This window comes from Xyrauchen texanus, chromosome 34 (assembly GCF_025860055.1).
Source record: "Xyrauchen texanus isolate HMW12.3.18 chromosome 34, RBS_HiC_50CHRs, whole genome shotgun sequence".
NCBI classification, from domain to species: Eukaryota; Metazoa; Chordata; class Actinopteri; order Cypriniformes; family Catostomidae; genus Xyrauchen; species Xyrauchen texanus.
In genome coordinates, this window is record NC_068309.1 from 33,271,491 (window position 1) to 33,286,442 (window position 14,952).

Here is a 14,952-nt window from a genome sequence, read left to right on the forward strand (position 1 = left end):
TAAACAAAGCAGCCTAATAATGTTCTGCTTAGACCTATAAATATGTAAAAAAAAATGAAGTAACATTTTAAGTTAATAATTGTATCCAAAAATTCGTAAAAATGTAATTCATTAGAGGCATCGGTATTGGTATCGATATCGGCGATACTGGCCTAAAAGTACTTGGTATCGGATCGAAAATAAAATAAATGGTATCGCCCATCCCTACTCCCTACTGTTAATCGACGGTCACCTATCTACCTGGACAATGATCCTCTGTTAAGGTTTTTAAACCCTCCGACGAGCGGGAAATTTGCCGCCATCCAGCACCAATCTGCGCGTGATGAGAGGAGTGGGCGGGAAGGTTAGATTCAAGAGGGCAGGCTTTCCAACGTTGCCAGCGCTCCCCCACCACCCTCATTTCAGCTCCACAGGCAAATACTTTAAAATTCACTCATTGGACATAAAGAATTTCCTTGAAAACAAGTGGAAACACAGAGTGGAAAAGAAACTGCCAGAGCTAAGAAAGTGAAGTCCGTCGGAAAAACAAAAGGATTTATCTCTGGTGAGGTGCATTTAATATTCTAATCATTGAATGGTGTGTAAAATGCTTGCCATATGGATTTGTAGATAGGGTAACGGCGTTAAAGACACGTACTTGTAAAAACACGCAGTATTTTATTCAAGGATAAGTGTGTTTTTGTGAGAAGCACGTCATTTCTCTGAAGGTTTAACAGGTCTCCGTTCGACACAGCAGACTACAGATGCGCTGAGGTGAACCTGACCAGGCAGCAAGAGCTTTTCACGGGCAATACTGACGACTCTTAGAGGAGATATCACTCAAATCATTTAACAGAAATTCTTTGGAAAGGTTGTTTTCTTACCGTTTCCATTTAATAAGCTGAATTTGTATTTACTCTATCGATTCACATCGTTGTAATAACGAATAATGCGACAGAAACATTGCTTTATATGGTAAAAGTGAACGTTTTTTTAAGACTTGGCTTTATACACGCATTTGTAATGGAAACGGTGCAAGAAAATTAATTGCAATTGTTATAATGAATAACCTTAACCTTGGTTTCGATTATTTCGATGTGAAATAGGCTACGAATTTATCTGGATAGAAACGTATTACTTTTTGTCATGCGGGACTTTAGTATTGTATTATGAATATATATATCCTATATATATATATATGATGGAAAATAAAGCTGTGTGTCGGAAATATGATTTGTCATTACGTTATTGAATTGATAACAATCCATGCGTGTGTTTAGTGCAGTTTGCTTTGTCTGCTGATTTTCATATCGTGACAAATCGTTTGTCAATATATTTTTTTGAATATTTTTATGGTGTGCACGAAGTTTCTTTATAAATGCGCTCAACAGTAAAGCTCTAGTATGCAACCAGTTCCTAATGCAAGTGAGTTTGTTTCGTCTTTCAAAGCGGGAATGGGTAAGAGACATATGCCTGTTTATTGATGGAGAGAGAGAGAGAGAGAGAGAGAGAGAGAGAGAGAGAGAGAGAGAGAGAGAGAGAGAGAGAGAGAGAGGCTTTAGTTCGCAAACACATTGAGTTTGTATGAATACACTTTATCATGTAGATCCAATACAAGCTGCTTATTTAACCCTTCTGAGCCCTATCAAACCTTTTGTTGCAGCCTTTTCATCAAAATGTTAAAGAAACATTTCCTAAAAGGAAATCTCTGTCATCATTTACTCATCCTCTTCTTATTTAAAACCCAAATTAATTTTATTTTTCCTGCGAAACACAAAAGGAGATGTTTGGTAAAATGTTCATGCTGTTCCTTTCCATAAAATGAAAGTGAATGGCGATGGGATTTAAAATGTTCAATAGCTTTCTAATGTCTGGAGATGAAAAGGGGATTTAGACAAAATACCAGCCAAGTACAAATATGTCTCAGTTTGGACAGAGATGATGTTTCGTTTGTGTTGGCAACCTCTGAGTCACCTCAGAAGAGAACAATATTACAAGCTACAACCAAGGGTTTTAACACTAGTTTATGTTTTGAAAGCTTCTGTCCGTTTTAAAAGGATATTTAATATGAGTTGGCAGTGAGAGAAATTAACTCGTATAGCATTGTGTCTAGCACATCTGCGTTTTGTGTGTAGCCAGACCCCTGAGAGACAGGCGTGTAGAAAACAGCTGTGAAATGGACTGGAACATATTGAAAAACACATTAAAGATTGGAAGACAGTAGACCAGATCTCATGGCAATGCCATAGTGATGAGGGCAGTGATGAGAAACATGATCAGTTAAAGCCCAAAGTATACGTACTGGACGCGTGACGTGAATTTCTTCAATAGCAGAGTGCCTGAGCACTGAATGTGTGCGGCCTGATCTTTTTAATGCGGCTCAATCTGAACGTGCAGTACGGAACTATTTGCACTAAACAGTGGGTCCACAAGGTGGCAACACTCACAGTTGAGCCATTGCTGTCACAAAAAACTAGAAGAAGGTTTAATCACCACTAAGGAACAGGAGATGATTGTGGAAACAAAAACTGCATCAGAAACCAGGAAAATGCTGCCTCTGGAGGCTGTCTATGGAGGGAGGAAGGGATCAAGGCATGTCCGAATCCAATGTGTGTTCATATCCTGTTTACTGAGACATCTTCATCTGATTGATTTTTTTAAGGCAGCATAGATGTATCTTTCACTGCCTATTAAATCCCACAATCCTGTGCATGTGAATCCATAGCGGTTTAGTTGAAGAAAAAACAATGATGGTCGAAGAGGCAGTTGATAGCCAATTTGTGTATAAATGTACATTTGTTTCTAGCGAGAAAGTATTATAGTAGTTATTATATATACACTTGGTTATCACCAAAACTCTCTTGACTTTGTTCTAGATTATTTGACCATTGTGGTTCTGTTGGACTGAATAAAACAGACACGTTAACTTTAGTGGACACCTGATGGCAATAATCATTTGCTGATATCCTAGCAATGATGTGACGTTATGCTGCCTCAGTAGCCTGTCCAAAACCAGTTTCTTTAGGTACCTTTGTATGTAAATGCTGTTTGTTGAATCACTGACTGATAGAGCAGCGAGGCAACAAGACAGCTACCTTTGGTTTTGGACATCTACAGCATGTGTGTGAGGAGGTCAGGAGATACTTGCATTTGTATAACTCAGCTGAAGGAATATAAAGAAATCTATATGGGTCTAAACTCTTGAAGACAAATAGTCGTCTCTCATAGCAATAGTAGCGTGCAATCCACCAACAATCCATGCATGCATGCACGGTCAAATGACGTATACTTTGAAAGGCTAGCATTTGACTATATGCAGATGCTAAACGTTCACGTCAAAACTGAAGTATACTTTGGGCTTTTTGTGCTGAAAGCTGGAGGTCCATGAGAACCAGACTCCTCCCTTAAGGTAGCCATTTCAGCTAGCCTGTGAGCTCAGCTCAAGCCACACTTACGATTATAGCTCCAAATGCAATGCTCAGAGCGAGAAAACAAGACTTCTGCAAAACTGAGAGGAGTCGGTAGAGGTGATTAGGTGTACCGTATTCGTTCACATCCGCTCCCACTCTAGATTTGGGTCTGCTCACTTCCAGGAAAGATTAATGCTCTGCATTAGCCTTTTACTTTAGAGGAATGGTGCCGAAGTGATTAAAGTTACTAGGAAGCATTATTAGTTTGTGCTGTTGTTCGTCACAACCATCCATTATTCCTAACCTAAAACTAGTGCAAGTTCCCAAGACTTCAACTGCTTGTCCCTTATCAGGCAACTGACATTTGCATTCTTAAATTGAATTAATTTTCATTCACTCATTTATTCGTTTATTCATGAAGGCGGAGGGGGTCAATGCTATTCCAGAATTTTGGACCCTCTTCTGATGTCTCTGACATTTGACCACCAGTTTTAATTGAAATGAGCCATGACTCATCAACCATGGACTGCAGGTTGCTGTTATTAACCTTGCCCTTCCTTGTACACCTTTGTTTTTAATATCCCATAGAAAGAGCAAAGGATGAAGATTACCTCTTAACTGTGACTGTCTCTGACTTCAGCCTCTCCTGTGCATGGAGCTCAGAGCCTCTTTTACATTTAACAGTATGGTGAAGAACAGGAGAAGTGAAAAATCCAGATTTACACATCAGACTGTGATGACTGAAGAAAAGCGTTGCCTTTTTCTAGCAGGGAAAAATATGTCTGAGCTCTCTGATGCCTTAGTATTTGGTATTCCTTGATGACTCAGCAGTTTTGACACCTCAGAAATGGGATTATTTGACAATCCTCATTGAAATTTGCATGCAGTCAGCATGCAGGAGAAATACACAAAGTAGAGGGTGCTAGCTAGACAGTCATTTACTGTATGTATTCAGATGTCTCAGACGAGACCTGACCAGGTCACCCCTGCCGAAATAGACCATTATGTGTGTTTTTAAATCTGGTCCACAAAATGAGACACTGGTGTGCTTCTGTTTCAACCTGACTTTTTGACTAGCTTAAACAGTATTACCATAAAAAATATACTGGCAAACCAGCTTGGTGGAAATTTTGCATTGTCCACCAGCTAGACCAGCACCAAACTAGCACAAGCCAGCATAAACCAGCCTAGACCAGCAAATTGGAATTGCATGCTGGTTAAACTGAACTTTTCAGCAGGGACATCTGGTCCTGAAATGCTATTGTCGGCCTGTATGGCCTCAGTGCTTTTAGGAGTCGTGTCATAATGTTTTAAAATAATTTTGTGGTGACATATCATATGAAATCCCACAGCCAGGAACAGCATAAAGTTTGGTGAATCGTATAATTTATATCCTGTTAACCCTCCTATTCTGTTAAAGAAGGGGACTTTATTGTTTTGGTCATTTTTGACCTGAACCATACAGGTGTACTTTTTTTTTAAGGAAAGATAACATTTCAATTAAAATTCGTAACTTCATTTGGAATTGTTTAGATCTTATTTACATATACATTTCTTGATTTCACCATTTGCATTTGCAAATAAACAAATGTGTGTATCTTCAGAACAGTAAAAGCCTACACTGTAAGTTGAAACATGAAGAAAATATGTGTATTTGTCATGTTTTGGGGGCAGATAGCTGCCATCTGGTGAAAAAAAGATAAATAACATGACTTGAAAATGACAATTTTAACATAAATTTTATGACAATAATAGCCAGTAGATGGCTGCAGCGTTCTATGCAGCCACCTACTGTGTAGTAATTGAAAATTATATAACAAGTATACATTTGGATATATATATATATAGACATCAAACTATTATTTGTCAAAGTTTAGCATTTGTTTTTGTTGTTGTATTAAAGTGTCAGTTTTTACAATAATGTCACATTGTGCTTACAGTCAAATCTGACCCATGTTACAAACGAAGCATAGAATAATCATTTTGTTACAAATAATTTATTTAAAAAAATCTAAATTTTATAATTAAGTAAATTTAATAATAATATCAAGAAAATGGACAGTAATAAATAGTAATGGACTGTGAAAATTCAATTAGTGTATAAAACAGAAGACTCAGACTTTATTTGTTCTCTTTCTCTCATCTCTCTCTCTCTCTCTGTGTGTGTGTGTGTGTGTGTGTGTGTGTGTGTGTGTGTGTGTGTGTGTGTGTTCTGCATTGTGGCTAATTTATACAGGGCTCCAGACTGGGAGTAAATTGTTGCATTTTTCCTAACAGTGCGATTAAACTTTGCAAGAGGTCTCACTGCTGTGACTACAAAGTTGTCCGACTGTCTGATTATGCGCTGTGGTGTTTTGTTGCGTATGAGAAAGACCAAACGGCAAACGTTACAAAAGCTAAACAAAACAGCTCTTCCTGGATCAGTCACCACGACTCAATGGACAGATCAGCGCAGAGCATGTGTGATTACACGTGGACCAGTCTCAAGCTCTCAGCCACACAGATCATCAAAGACTGCGTTGCAAACTGCATAACCCACCCTCTAAAAGACACTTTTAAGGGAGAGCAATTATGATAGTCATGCTGATAGATTGCTTCAAACAGAATTTCCAATAAAAATTTTGAAAAAAGTTCCGAAATACCTTTATTTTTGAGCCCTACACCTTTTAGCCTTTCACAGCTCTCACAGTGGATGATAAAGGATGATCACTTCAGAATGGAACACACCCATAAACAGTGCCGCAAAAAGTGCAGGCTGAGTCGCAGCACCAGTGCTACTGCTCTAAAATATTAGTACAAACATTTTTACTATTAATTTACTTTGGTTGGTCAGTTTTGACCATGAACAGTATTTTTTAAGACAACTTAGATTAGCGAATCAAGTCTTTTTGTTTTGTGTGTTCAGATGGCAAACGGAGGAAAAGTCACCAAGTCTTGTATTGCTCAGATAAAGGAAACAATTTTTATTACATCAGAAAAAGGGATTTTGGAACAAAATGACCAAAAATATAGCAAGGTTAAGGATTAATAGTATCTTTCCTACTTCCCTTATTACTTCACTGTGACAACAATGTGGTCATTCATGTGTTCATTTGGTGTTCTGAATTCAGAAATCCAGTAATTTCAGAATGAGCTCTTTTTGCAGCTTATTTTCAACAGATGGTCTTTTTGGAAAGGGAACTTACATTGAGTGGGTCTTTATGCACTTTAAAAGTTTGAATTTATTGCCGAATAAAGCAATAATTAGTTTTTGTAAAATGTTATTAGTTCGATTTAAATTGTACCTTTTGAGTTTCTTGCTAAATCAAACTAACTGACCTAGAAAATGCTATTGTAGCTCAGCTTCGTCCGAAATTGAAACACTTTAATCAGACCACAATTGGCCTCTGTGTTATGCGGGTGCTCTGAAAAACAGAGGTGCTGCGCTATGTTAACCAGAAGTGGAATGCGCAAAACAAAGCAGATAAGGATAGCAACAACAACACAAAGGTATCATGGCAATGTTTATTTTTGGATGGATCAGCAGTCTGTAAGCCATTCACACCTGTGACACATTGACATGCCTCTAAATTTTATCCTTTTGTCTAAACTCTGCCCATTAACTAATCTTCTTCTATGTCTGCCATAGTAACAGATGTTTTCATGATCTTACATAACCTATTTTCACAAATTCTATCATAAAATGCAATAAAAGAGGGTAACAGGTGCATACTATGGTCAAGGTTAGCATGGTAGCCTTAGCATTAGCATCATGAATGCAGAATGTAAACATTACAAATTACACATTATCTATTTGCATATTTATTACTTTCAATTATCATTGAGTGGTTATAACAGCATATTTTAATGCTCTCATGTGGATTCCAGTCATGGATTGAGCCAGAATGCATGATTATTGAATATGCAGCCTGAAGAAAATAGATGCAGAACTGTTCCAAGTATTCAGACAACAAATACTAGTGATTGCTTGGAAAATATAGACAAACCATATCTTTTCTTAATCCTCTATTTATTCTCGACATCTCTGCTCAGTCTAAATGTTATTATTACACTTTACACAGAGTTTATAACTATAATGTCCTTATAAATTGAAGGTGCTAAGTGAAGAAAAGCAGAGCTTGTATAGTTAGAACAATCTAGGAGCAAATTGCGTCATCTTCTTTTGTCAATCGCTTATTACTTCCATAGGGATTTCATAAAATACTTTATAAAAGAGTTCTATTGCTGCGTTCCATTCATGTCGGAATGTGGGATATTGCTACCTGATATCTCTGATCTCCGATCATAAAGGCATTCCATTGTCAGATGCCCGGAAGATGACGTTTAAGAAACTAGAACTGCAACGCTCCCGTTAGCTTAGCAGGTGACTGTAGAGATGCACCGATCGACCGGCCAGTGACCGGAATTAGCCGATTTTCCGCATGCTCGGCCAGACCGGCCGGTCAGCCTCACGTCTTTCCGATTCCAAGCCGGTCCGTTTTGTTGCCAGCGGCGCAGGCAATAACATCACAGTCGCATGTATTGTAAACATGTCACTGGCGTGGAAGATCTTCACTGTGAGTGAAGAATACATAAAGTTCGAAATGTGTTATAATTGGAAGGCCAAAGTAGACCGTGGGGGAACCACCACAATAACTTTTAATCTCGTGTCATGTCACACACGCAGCCTGTTATCTGTCAACATTTGGGTACACAAATCCGGGAGAGGGGAAGTGGGGTGCTGGATGGCAGAGGCAGGCTAAATACATACAAATTGTGCCGTTGTGATTTAATGTGCTGAGTAACGTAATTTTCCCCACCGTGTCCGATATTAAAATCAGTGCGACACACATTGCAAAAGGCGTGGGCATTGTCGATATGGCTTCGGGATATGAAATAAAATTCTTCCATCCAGCTGTTGTTAAATGTACATGTATATTTTGTTTTTTTCACCGGCGCACCAGCTGAGTCTTCTCCTCCCCTCTACCAGTGATGCTTGATTTAACATCCTGCGTCTACTGCCTGCGCAGATATCAACAGCGCAACTGGGTTTTGGTTGCCAGGTTGAGGTCACGATTTGTAATTTGTATGATGTGTCGATTGTGTGAGTTGGATGCATTTCATTCAAGATCTGGCAACTGGACCACCTTGGAATAATATATTGATGTGATTATTCATATAACGTGGTTTGGGCCATACAAATTACGGGAGTTTTTTTGGGAGAAATAACAAAACGGGAGACTCCCGGGAAAAACGGTATTTACAACTGATATTTAGACATCTAACGTAAGTTGAGCGTATTGGACACTTCAGTTTTTCAAATCTTTGGAATTGTTTTGTTTAACGAGTAATAAAGAGAAAAAGGTCCATCCATCCATCCATCGTCAACCGCTTATCCTGTGTACAGGGTCGCGGGGGGCTGGAGCCTATCCCAGCTAACATCATGTTAGAAAAAAAAAAAAAAAAAAAAAAAGAAAAAGGTCCATTTATAAAAATAGTGGAAAATGACATCTGTTATATAAAGCAACTAATTTGCAGTTAATTGTTATTTCTACCTCTTTCCAGTCACAGAGCACTTTATTTTGAGAGTTGTTTAAGTGAGAGAAGATCCTGTAACTTAGTGCAGTTTGGGGGAAATTGTAATGTTTAATAATTTATTTGATTGTGTAAATAAAATGTTGCATTGAAGAAAGGTAGATTTTGTTTGTATATGCGCTCAATAATAATTCTTAGAAAGTCGGAATCGGAAAAAAATCGGATATCGGAATCGGCCAAGAAAATTGCAATCGGTGCATCTCTATTTGACTGTCAATGGAAATGTCTCCTAGCAACCCAATTGATAAACAATGCTGCAACGCTAGCATTTGTGCTACATGTGTGCGATTATCAAAAGAGAGTATGATTTGTTTTGAACACTTGTCTCTGCAAATGTTTGTGAAACAAGCTTTAATATCATTTAATTTAGGAACTTTGACTCACTTATCAAAATGATTTATATGTGAATGTTTATCACTTACTTTGTATATCTCTCTGGGTGTCAACATGTGTGACGTCAAGCACCTGCATCTCTGCGAAGTTGAATATTTTACAAATTTCTGCACAAGTTTCCAAGTTGCAATACTGACTTCAAGTGGCTTTCCAATGCACTTTTCCGACTTTCCGAGTTGAATAGAAAGCAGCATGAACCAAATCCACAACTGTGTACACAATTGGAATGAAGTACAATCTTGTGAAGCATTACAAATGGTGTAATCAATTATACATTATGAAAAACAAATACAAAACTAGTGATTTAGAGGTGTTGATTACATGCATAGAAACAATATATAAAGTTTTTATTGCAAAATATTCAGAAATATACAAATATATATGTAGTTTGATACTGAAGGGAGACCCCATAATTCACAATGTGTCATGGAAAGGACGGTTGCTGCTGGGCTCTTGCTGCGACAATTCTCCGATTTTTTATCTCTTTTCAGGATCATGCGTAGTGTAGTTCTTCACCAGGATTTTTAAGAAATTGAGTTGGAAAAAAAAAAGTGCAGACAGGGCTTCAACAGAATGTACTGTATTTATCAGGGGTACTCAATAAGCGGATCCAGACAGAAGTACAATTCAATCCAGACAGAGATCTAAATTTTTGTGCTAGTTATCTGACAGCAGGCCAAGTAATTGTGTAAGCAATAAAGAGGAATAAAGCATGATCAGCACTAGAGAGAAATATGTAATATCTAAAAACATATATTATATAATTTCAAAGCCATATGACACTGTGTAAGCTACATATTATTATCTGGACCTTTGCTTGGAAGGAAATGTTGAGACCGGATCTCTTGGAACTTTAATTGAGTACCCCTGGTATATATCATCGATTACCAATTTTAAAGATTTCAAGGTCTTTCTTTAAAGGTTTTTAGGTTATCATTACAAATAAATGTGCCTATAAAGAGAAACTGAATAGGATTTTTACTTCCAGAATCAGACCGTTCCACGCCATAGAAACAATTCATAACCCAATCTTTTATCATACCATATAGTAGACTGATTCACTTTGATACCATTGTGGAGTAAGAGTTGTTATCATGAGCTTAGATCACTGTCTCTTTTGCAGCATAACCAGAAAGGACAGTATAGCTGGGGGTTAATAGGTTTTGACAGGAGGTAAACTAGGTGAGCCTTTTTAATGGCAAGAAGCCTCTTAGGGGTTTGCTCAAGAGCTTGTCACTCACTAGTACAAGCAGTGAGCAGACAACTATTTGTGAAAGGAAGGAGGAACAGGTGAGGGTTAGCCTAAAGCGCCCATGATTGTAAACCAGACTGCACAATGTCTTACAATGATTCACCTCTTGCCCATAAGGAGCTGTTGTGCACAAGTGCTACTCAACTTTAGCCAGTTTGTTTAGAATCTCACATTTTTGGAAAATTAATATATGATATTTGATGTAGACAGCAGCCACCACAACTGTCACATTTTAAAGGTAGTTGTCAGGTTTTGCTATGCATATAATGTCCATTATAGTAGCTTTGAGAGGAGGATTTGTCTTCATTTCAGTGTTGAATCCACATCTAATAAATATTGATAAACTTCAGTTTAAAGGGACATGCCCTCATCAAGCAAGTCCTTCTTTTTCTTTGTTCAGTTTTTTATTGACAGCCAAACTTGAAGCTGAAGAGACTAAAGCAAAGACAGAACACTTGCAAGTCAAAGATAAGGACAGAATTAATTTTAGGTCAAGCAAATTGAGGTCATAGCCTCACCGTAGCTCAACTTTATCTTCTTCGCAGAATTTTCTGTGGCTGCTCACTCAAAGGCATTTAATGACCAGGACTGGATAAAAATTCAGCCCACTACCCATAGTAGGCTTTGGGCACAGCATGGGACCATTACTCTTCATATCTCTCGTCTGGCCCTACAGCTGCACTGTCTTCGTTAACTACGTGTTGACTGGACCACACTAATTTTCTCTGGCCTGCCAGAGCCAAGTCAACTTTTTACTTTCCATTTCAAACCTATTAATAATCTTCCCACTCATTGTTTCAATTAGAGTCGGCTGAGATTGGAGGCGAGCCAGATTGTGGCTGATAATGGTATTATGATTTCAATTGGCATAATCAGAATGAGGTAGGGAGTCAAAGATTGCGTCAGCTTTTGATCAAACATGAGGGATCAAATGTGGATGGTAGGTTATCAAATTGAAGCATCTGGAATTGGCATGAGATCACAAGACTGTTGGCTAACAGATAAGCTGTTTACGCAGTGTGTAGAGATGAGGGCAGAGAGCTTGAAACCTGTCACGTCTGACAGGCCAGAGTGCCTCAGCAGGAGAGATAATGCGTAGTGACGCACATGGCACTTGACTGATGGTATTGATAAGTCATGAGTCCCACCAGAGCACAGGAATCTTGCGTATTGTTTACCCTTTAGATGACAGTCATCTGTGAGGCACAATGTAAGAACACAGAGGACTCTCTCTCTTCCTCAGCGGCTGTTACACCTGACAGGTTCCACAAAATGTTCCTCTTCCAGAAGGATTAATGAGAGTGAACGCTCAAGTCTCTGAGAGCTTGGAGGAAACAGCCAAGCTCCAAAATTACATGAACCTTTCAGATAGCAGTTTTTCTGCATTTGTTGTGCTATATACATTTGTGGACATGAACAAAACCCTAACCTTGACCCTAATAACCTCGGAAATACCACAAATATGCTGCAATCGTGACATTTCTATAGTTGCTTAAAATTCCCTTATTTAGGGCCTGGGTAGCTCGGCAAGTATGGATGCTGAGATCGTGAGTTTGAATCCAGGTCATGCTGAGTGACTCCAGCCAGGTTTCCTAAGTATCCAAATTGGCCCGGTTTCTAGGGAGGATAGAGTCACTTGGGTTAACCTCCTCGTGGTGCTATAATGTGTGGTTCTCACTCTCAGTGGGGCGTGGTGAGTTGTGTGTGATGCCGCGGAGAATAGCGTGATGTAATGTTCTCAAAACCACAAGTCAAAAGAAGTTATGTTTCAAATTTGAAGATGATTTAACAAAAAACGAGGTTCCTGCAAGCTTTTATCTCTGTAAAATCGCTGGAAGCGTACTGAGTAAAATTAAGGCTCCGCCTTTCAAGACGACACAAAATCTGACGTACTGCTTGGATATTATGAATAAAACTATGCTGCATTTTTTAAAATAGACTTTGGAGCCAGGCTCATTTTATTTATGAGACTCTAATATATAAGATCATATACAGTTTTACAACATGAATGCTGCTCAGATTGCATAGTTTGTTGATGAAGGGTAATTCTTTCAGGCGAGATCTCATGTAAACAATGGAGAATATATCAATATTTCTCAGGTTGATCACTTTTATGGACAAAAAGCTCTATTGGATGTTTTCCAATGAACGCTTGTCATAGACAATTGACCCATGTGTGTTGAACTGGATTCATCTGGCGATCGTGTTTTCATAACAAATGTATGAAGGACCGTTTTGATATTGTATGTTTTCATTTGTACTCCTGGCACAAATTACTAAATTGCTGTTTCTGGAGCATTGCTATCGTGAAACAGAGATCAAATATCAATGTTGAACCCTTAGACCTTTGACAGGATAAATAATTTGTTAACATTAATTACATTTATAGATGGTAAATTATATATTAAATGTAAGCAGAGTGACGGTTTTACCTTGTGCGGGGGATTGCGTATCAACAGGTTAAAAACTGGACTATGAGATCGTCCTCCATAGTGCACTTGCTCCAACGTTTACCTCTAGTGGCATCGCAAACTGATACATGTATTACGTATATTCAAGCACCACAGTGGAAAAAGAAACCATAACCGTGCCAACTGGACTAGATCACCACAGAACGGCACAGTTTAACATTAAGAATGGTCAACCTGATGGTGGAAAAGGAGCTATTGTATCCACCACACTTAAATTAAGCACACTACTTCTTCATTCATATTAAGATATGAAGGTGAACTTGAGGTTATATTCGCCCAATACAATGGACAGCTCATGTGTCTTTGTTACCTAATTAGTTCCATTAAAATTTGTGCAGAGCTACTATTAAGCCATAATTTCATTCATAGATGTCATATGGAAAGAAGAGCTTTGCATTATCTATCCTTTCCTGAGCACTTATATATTTCTTGCCTGCGTTCCTCGGAGAGAGCTTTACTGGAGCAAGTGTATCATAAATGTACTTTTTGACATTTGAGGCGAGAAGCCTTAAAACCCCTTTCACCCTCAATCCATCCGCCTGTCATCCCTTGCATGCGATGCACACAGAGCGGTGCTGATGCGACAGGGTCGATAGGTCGTTTAATGCAGACACATTCAGGCAGGTAGATATATAGCTTGACACTGTACAAGTTTTAGTTCATTTTAAAATTAAAGCGCTGCCCTCTGGAGAACTCTGATGATTTTGTTCTTTATTCTTTATAATGGAATTGCTGTTTCCTTTTTTAGCCATCTCCATTTATTAGACAAAGTTTGGTTTGTATGTCAGTGCTTGTGTGAATGAGTTTTTAAGAGCATAGGGTTTTGATTTTCTGTCACTGAAACTATTAAATCGTATAAAATACAAGCAAACGAGCAGTGACGTTGTGATGTTCAGCTACTTGTGTTATGATTTAGCAGAGTACTTAACCTTCAAAACTTAGAAGAAGTTTTTTTGTGGTAATCAGTCAGTGCTCAATTTGGTTATTGTAGAGTAATTTTGTAAAATGATGGAAATAGTTTTTTCTGTTTTTCCTTAATTATGTACATTCTGTGTGGTCTGCTTGATGAATCCACGAGATTAAGACTAATGCTGCCTTCGAGTCATGTCAAAATGATTGTATTTACAAGATGTGTGCACAGTGGGAAACCTGGATTTTCTTTCCCAGTTGGGGGAATGCCAATTAAAGAATCATAGCAGAAGCTACTTGGAATTGGCCATTAAGTGTTAATTGTTGAATGCTGACTGTACAGTGTAGTTTGTATCCATTTTGTGTACTGTTAATGAAGAATAGCTAAAAGCTTGCCAAAAGGTACTACTTGTTTAGTTGGTTTAAGAGGCGACAGGCTTGCAGGTCAAAACCAAACACAAGAATGATAAAATAAACAAATAAAACATCAAATACACAAATTATGCGCTTCCTTACTATAGTGTGCAGCCAATATATCCCAAAGGCCTATAAAATATATATAGGCCTATAAGATATTTGGTGTTTGGCGTAAATTATCGGCATCATCCAATAAATGTTTTCTAAGTTTAGCCAATTCGTTTTGGAAGCCACGATGGTACCAAGCATTGTCAAAGTTTTTGTGTGATATTCTGAGTGAATATAAGCTACTGCTAAATTTAAGTCAATTTAAGTATTTCTTAGAAAATTACATGTACGTACGTAAAATCACATATTAAATTGTGTGATATAATTGTGTGATATAATATTAGTGTTATATCGGCCTGTCAGCCACCCTGCTCTCTAGATACTGGCATAGGCCATTTAAAAAACCCAGAACGGTCGATCACTAATCATTACTAATCCTTACTAAGCTTCATAAAAAAATCATACAAATATTTTCAAAATATAAGTTCGGGTTTGTTTA

General features: G+C 38.0%; 1 protein-coding gene across 2 annotated transcripts in view; it reads left to right on the plus strand.

Annotated features, from left to right (window-relative positions):
• The first annotated feature begins 408 nt into the window (after positions 1–408).
• The window catches only part of LOC127628137 (gamma-aminobutyric acid receptor subunit alpha-3-like), a 305,412-nt gene continuing 290,868 nt past the window's right edge, over positions 409–14,952 (plus strand). For both annotated transcript variants that reach the window (XM_052104840.1, XM_052104841.1), the window contains exon 1: positions 409–544. The gene's annotated coding sequence lies outside the window, so the exon portion shown is untranslated. The remainder of the gene's footprint in view (positions 545–14,952) is intronic.